The sequence below is a fragment of the Peromyscus eremicus genome, chromosome 8a (genome assembly GCF_949786415.1).
Source record: "Peromyscus eremicus chromosome 8a, PerEre_H2_v1, whole genome shotgun sequence".
Classification (NCBI taxonomy): Eukaryota; Metazoa; Chordata; class Mammalia; order Rodentia; family Cricetidae; genus Peromyscus; species Peromyscus eremicus.
The window spans coordinates 33,120,158-33,127,142 of record NC_081423.1 but is presented as its reverse complement, the minus strand read 5'-3'; positions in this window follow the sequence as shown (position 1 = coordinate 33,127,142).

The following is a 6,985-nucleotide window of genomic DNA, read 5'->3' as shown; positions in this document are numbered from 1 at the left end:
CCTCTCCCTGTTGCCACTCCCAGCATCCCCCTCTCCCTGTTGCCATTCCCAGAATCCCCTCTCCCTGGTGCTCAAACGTCACTACTTTAGGGAGGCTTTCCCTAGAACCTGGGCGCAGCTCCTCTCTCCCCCACTCCTCACCCTCCCTGCTTCATTTTCTTTCTTAGCCTAATAGTTTTCACATAATGACACAGCATGTAACACATTTTGTTCCTGATCTATCTCCTGAACATAGTGCCCAGTACAGATTGGAATCAGTGGTTCTCAGCCTTCCTAATGCCGCAACTCTTCAATACAGTTTCTCATGTTGTGATGACCCCCAACTGAGACGGGTAAGGCCGAAAGCCCTGGGCCATGCCTTAAGCAAACAGAGAGCTCTGACATGCGCAGTAGTATCCTGACCCAGAGGACCCTGAAACTGGACCCCTAAGATGACCACTGCTGACACACGACCCAGAACCAACCAGGAAACACAACAGCAGCTGGAAGCAGAGCCCGCCAAAAAGTACACACATAAACACCGCAGTCCTTTGTTTAATAAGATTGCTTGCAGTCTACCAGAGCCTGTGCCGTTGATTCTGAGTCTATTCACCCCGTGCCCCCGGAATCAGAGACAGTGGGATTCCCAGCTGCAGAGCCAGCAACACCCAACCATAAAATTATTTTCACTGCTACTCCATAATGGTAATTTTGTTACTGTTATGAACCATAATGTAAATATCTGATACGCGCAGGGTATCTGATATGCCACTCCCAGAGGGGTTGCAACCCACAGGCTGAGAACCACTAGATTTTGTTGAGAATTATTTGTGGAGTGAGTGAATGGTGTCTGTGCAGACGCTTTCAAACTGGGCCTTTGCAGGGTGCGGTGGTTTGGAAGAAAATGGTCCCCCAAAGGAGTGGCACTATTAGGAGGTGTGACCTTGTTGGAGGAAGTGTGTCACCGTGGGGGTGGGCTTTGACGTCTCTTTTGTTCAAGCTTCCCTGAGTGTGACTTTCAGTTGACTTCCTGTTGCCTGCAAGGTAAGATGTAGTCAGCACCATGTCTGCTCGAACGCCGCCATGCTCCCCACCATGATAGTAATGGACCGAGTCTCTGACACTGTAAGCAAGCCACCTGAATTAAATATTTTTCTTTATAAGAGTTGCCATGGCCATGGTGTCTCTTCACAGCAATAGAAAACCTTAACTAAGATACAGGACTTGGCGCCTGAGTTTGAAATGCTTTTTCCCTTAGAAGAACTCCTATGTGGCCCCTTCTTGTCACTTAGGTCCCATCAAGTGTTTTTACCACAGAGATTCCCTTAATATCTCACCCTCCCATGCATCATTTCCCTTTTCCTTAAGTTGCGATATAATTCATATAACATTTCATGTAACATAAAACTCACTGTCTTAACATACATAATCAGGGCTTGCTTGTGGAATGATCAATGTTATCAAATTCCCGATCATGCCCATCACCACCCAAAAAAAGCCCATGCCCGTTAGCAGACATTCCTCATCCTCCTGACCCAGTTCCCGGCAAATGATGAGATTATTCTGTCTCTGTGGGTTAGCCTGCTTCAGGTATCTCATAAAATGGAGTCCACAGCATGCAGCCTTTTGTGTCTGGCTTCCTCTATTCAATGCAAGGTTTTCAAGGTTCATTCTGTGGTGTTGATTCAACCAGAACTTCCTTCCTTTTTCTGGCTGAAACATGTTCCATTGTATGGGCATAGCACATTTTCTTGGGCTATTCACTAATAATACATTTTTCCCCCTCTTGCTTTGGATCCTATGGGCAATGCTGTAATGAACGTTTGTGTACAAGTTTTTACATAAATGCATGTTTTCATTTCTTTTGGGTGGATATTTACAAGTGGAATTGCTGGGTCATATGGTATCATTAACTTTTTTCTTGCTTTCTGAAAGTTAACATTGGGATTTTAACAGTCTCTGCTGGGGGTGATGCTAGAGTGCAGTGAGGACAGTACTCAAGGCATGCTAAAGTATCTCAATCGCCGGCAGAAAGAACATTTTAAAACTTAGGACCCGGGCTGAAGAGATGGCTCAGAGATTAAGAGAACTTGTTGCTCTCCCGGAGGACCCGAATTCAATTCCCGGCACCTACACTGAGCAGCTCACAAACACCTGGAATGCCAGTTCCAAGTAATCTGGTGCCCTTTAGTGGCCTCCATGGGCACTGTACGCATGTGGCATTCACACACACATGCACACACGCACAGACACACAGACACGCACACGCGCACACACACGTACCCCCCTGCACATAAATAAAAATATTAAGTTTAAAGAATTAGAGCAACAATATGGCTAGCTCGAAAAGGTGCCTGCCTGCAACCGTGGTGTCCCAAGTCATCCCCAGGACCCATAGGTGGAAGGAGAAAACTGACTCCTACAAGTTGATAAGCTGTTCTCTGACCTCCACATTGTGGCATGTGTTACCACTCTCTTAACACGCTAAGTAAATTTAAAAATTTCATTGGGACATAATTTTACATTTTTATGGCATATAGGATGATAATTTGATCTACCTATATAATGTACAATGATCAAGATAATTAGCATTTCAACTATAAGGTCAAAGCTGGAGCTTGAGACAAGAGGAAATGTGTAATCCTGGCTATGAAATATTAATACTTGGGCCATCAAGATGGCTCAGTGAGTGATCACCACACAAATTTGAAAACTAGAGTTTGGCCTCAGGACCCCACGGTGGAAGGGGGTCAGACTCCAGAAATAGTTCTCTGGTCTTTATTCCTGTGATGCTGCTGGTTCTCTTTCATAGGACACTAATTTAAAAATGGTGATGTGGATTCATCTTCATTGACTTTTTCTCTTTAAATTGCAACCTGGTGTGGTACCCCAGACCTATGATCCCAGTATTCCTAAGGCCAAAACACTAAGATTGTAGGTTCCAGGCCACTTCGGGCTGAACAGCAAGATTCTGCTTTGTTGTATTTGTTGTTGTTGCATGAATCCTAAATGGTCTTATAATAATAATAATAATAATAATAATAAACAAACCCAGAGCCAGATATTGGGGTAAATGCTGAAAGATCAGAGAGACAAAGGAACAAGCCACTGCCATGTCTTACCTTGCCAACTCCACGAATCCTCTGACTGAATAGCTCTGAGTCCTCAGCCAAAAGGGGTCCAGCCGAAAAGACTTTAGTTCCTGTCTCCTCACGCTTTATATATCTTTCTCCACCCAGCTGGTTCACTTTCTTCCTAGGGCTAGGATTAAAGGTGTGTGATTCCCAAGTGCTGGGATTGAAGGTGTGTGATTCCCAAGTGCTGGGATTAAAGGTGAGTGATTCCCAAGTGCTGGGATTAAAGGTGTGTGAGAGAAACTGCCTGGCTCTGTTTCTCTCCTAGGTTGAATCAATCTCATAAAGTCCAGGGTGGCTTTGAACTCACAGAGATCCAGACAGATCTCTGCTTCCTGAGTGCTAGGATTAAAAGTGTGTGCCCCCACTGCCTGGCTTCTATGTTTAATCTCATGGCTTGTTCTGTTCTCTGATCCTCAGGCAAGCTTAATTTGATACACAATATATTACTTTTATTTTTTTTATTTTTTGTAAAAACTACTTCATTAAGCTGGGCATAGTGGCTCATGCCTATGACCTCAGCATTCCAGAAGCAAGAGGATAATTTCAGGTTCCGGGACAGCCTGGTCTATATAGCAGGTTGCAGACCAATCAGAGCTACACATCAAGAATCAATCTTTCTTTTCTTTCTTTCTTTCTTTCTTTCTTTCTTTCTTCCTTCCTTCCTTCCTTCCTTCCTTTCATTTATTTTATTTTATGTTATTGAGACAGGATTTCTCCGTTTAACAGTCCTGGTCGTCCTGGAACTTGCTTTGTAGACCAGGTTGGCCTTGAACTCACAAAGATACATCTGCTTCTGCCTCCTGAGTGCTAGGGTTAAAGGCGTAGGCCACCCCGCCCAGCTCCAAGAATGTATCTTTTAAAAAACAAACAAACAAAAAACACAGAAACCAAAACATTAAGATATTATTAACCTGAGTCTCGGTCACTCTACTAAATTTTGCACCAGGCTTGTGACATGCCCACTCATGACTACTCAAGTCCCTTCCAGAACATAAGCCTCAGACAGGCATCTTCTTCACACACTCAACAGCTTCGAGAAAGTTAAGGAACTGTTAGTATGCAAGGATTAAACTGCCAGCCTTCACTTTACAGTAGGTCTTCCAGCTGTGAAGTCAACCCTAAAATCAAATTATGAGAAAGATCTCTCCAGGGCATCTTGGGGAAGAAATGGACCCGAGTTGGACTAATTGATGGGTAGGAGAGGAGGCGCTGTCAGTGGGAAGGTCAGCAATGCCTTCTGGTACCTAGAACTCTGGGTTAGGTTTGGGCCCTAACCCAGCTAACTGTCTGCCTGTGCTGGAGCTGAGTGGGGGGTGATGGGGAGAGGGCGCCTCCTAGTGGCTCCTCGTAGCACTGCTCACTCTTGATAACAGGCTCCGATTTGAAGAGGGCAGCACAAACCTCAGCAATCAGGATACTATTTTAATGCAATATTACAAAAAAATCAATCTGTAAGCTGCTGCTTATGGGCTGGCCACTTTATTGGAAATTTGGCTAAGAGCAGAGAGCTAAGGCTTCTGGTGCCTGGGATGTTCCACAGAAAGGCACCAATAGGGGATTGGATGGAGACACAGCTATTCGGGAAAGCAATTTGCAGTATCTGTTCAGATCTAAAAACCTTGGTCCCCGGACTCGAGAGATGGTTCAGCGGTTAAGAACGCACACTGCTCTTTCAGAAGATCCAGAGGTCGATACCCAGAATCCACATTGGGGCAGCTCACAACAGCCTGCAACTCCGGTTCTGGGGGATATGACGCCCTCTCCTGGCCTCCGCAGATACTGCACTTGTGCACCCCACATATATTTATAATTAAAAATAAAATATTAGTAATTAAATAAAGCCTTGCTCTCTCCACACACCCCCTTCCGGCCTTCCAGTGTCGTTATTTTCCTTTTCTTTCCCACCTGGCACAGTGACCACAGGACCCTCTTTCTAAAAAATAACGCGACGGTCAGAACCATGATTCTTCAATGGCTCCTGAGTTACCTTTCCTATATCTTTATGACAGATTACGTAACAAAAGTGACTTAGGGAAGGAAAGGTTTTTTTTTTTCTGACCAGGGAAACACGGTAGAGTCATGGTGATGGAAGCGTGGGGCAGAGGCTCAGGCAGAGAGCTCGGTGTTCAAGGACTAGCTACGTCACCTTCCAGACTTCACACCTTGGGTGACATTTTGTCTGTGCTCTGACAAATGAAGCTTGCCTGAAGATCAGAGGGCAGAGCTAGCCACTAGTTAACCACAGAGGCCAGGCAGTGGTGGCACATACCTTTAATCCCAGCACTTGGGAGGAAGAAGCAAGAAGATCAGGAGTTCAAGGCCACCCTGGGCTACACAACATTGATCCAGTCCAAAAGAGAAACAGAGCCAGGAGGTGGAGGCTCACACCTTTAATTCTAGCACTTGGGAGGAGGAGACAGGAAGTGATATGGCTGGGCTGAGAGAGGAATATAAGGCAGGAGGAGACAGGAGTTCAGTCCCTTTCAGGCTGAGGAGTTGGCGAGGTAAGAAGTGGCTGTGGCTTGCTCCTTTGTCTCTCTGATCTTCAGGCAAGCTTTATTTGTTAGAGCACAAACAAAATATCACCACAATAGCCCACCAAACCAGGACCACCAGCTGGTAACCAAGTGAGCCCATGGGGGACAGCTCACATTCAAGTTATGGTAGCTTTCAAGGACCCAGAAGGTGAGAGGCGATTCCTCTGCACACACAGCCCCTGTCTGGCTTCCCAGTCTCTTACCCTCTACTCTCTGGCTTACATCTGGGCTATCCCCTGCATTCATTACATTTCCATCGCTGGCCTAAAAATACCTGAAAGAAACATCTAAATGGAAGAAGGATTTTGGCTCATGGCTGGAGAGGATAATGTTGTCCACTGTGATGTTGAAGGCATGGTAGTTGAGGTGACTAGAATGCAGCTGTTTACATCTGGGAGGTGAACACTGTCACAAGCTCTTAGGAGATTCTATTCATTTTCCTTTTCCCCTGTTTTTCAAATAGTATATTCTTTTTGTTTGTTTGTTTTTCGTTTTTTCGAGACAAGGTTTCTCTGTGTAGCTTTGCGCCTTTCCTGGAACTCGCTTTGGAGACCAGGCTGGCCTCAAACTCACAAAGATCCGCCTGCCTCTGCCTCCCGAGTGCTGGGATTAAAGGCGTGCACCACCACCGCCTGGCAAATAATAGTATATTCTATATTCATCCATCTTGCCAATTCAGGTCTGCTGTTGAGCTCCCCCCCCCCCCCGTAACATTTTTTTTTAATTTAAAATTTTAATTTTAGGTGTGTGACTGTTGTTTACCTGTGTACCACCTGCATGCAGTGCCAGAGGAAGCCAGAAGAGGGCATCTGATTTCCTGGCAACTAGAGTTACAGTCAGTTGTTAGCCACCATGTGGGTGGTGGGAATCGAACCAGGGTCCTCTCGGAAAGCAGCAAGCACTCTTAACCTTTGCGCCATCTCTCTTAACTGCCTCCACCAACATTAAAAAAAAAACTCATTTATTGTACTTTCAAATTCAGATCCCATTATTTTAAAAATACTTTTTATCTGCTTGTCAATATTCTGTATTTGATGAGCTGTTGCGCTCATAGTTTCCTTTATTTCTCAAGCACGCTCTCCAGTAGCTATTTCAACATATGCATCATGGCTGCCCTGGGGATTGTTCACCTGACAGGTCGTCTCACAGGCAGTTTCTGTAGCTTTCCCCCACCTACCCACACACCTCCCCCCGCCATTCACGGTGTGCTAGTTCTGTTCTGTTTTGAACTCATGTCTTTTAAACTTTGGTTGGACACTAGGCATTTAGAGTGTGGCCCTGGATATGCACGTGGTTAGTCTGGAAGGACAGTGGCTTGCCTAGGGTGCCCTG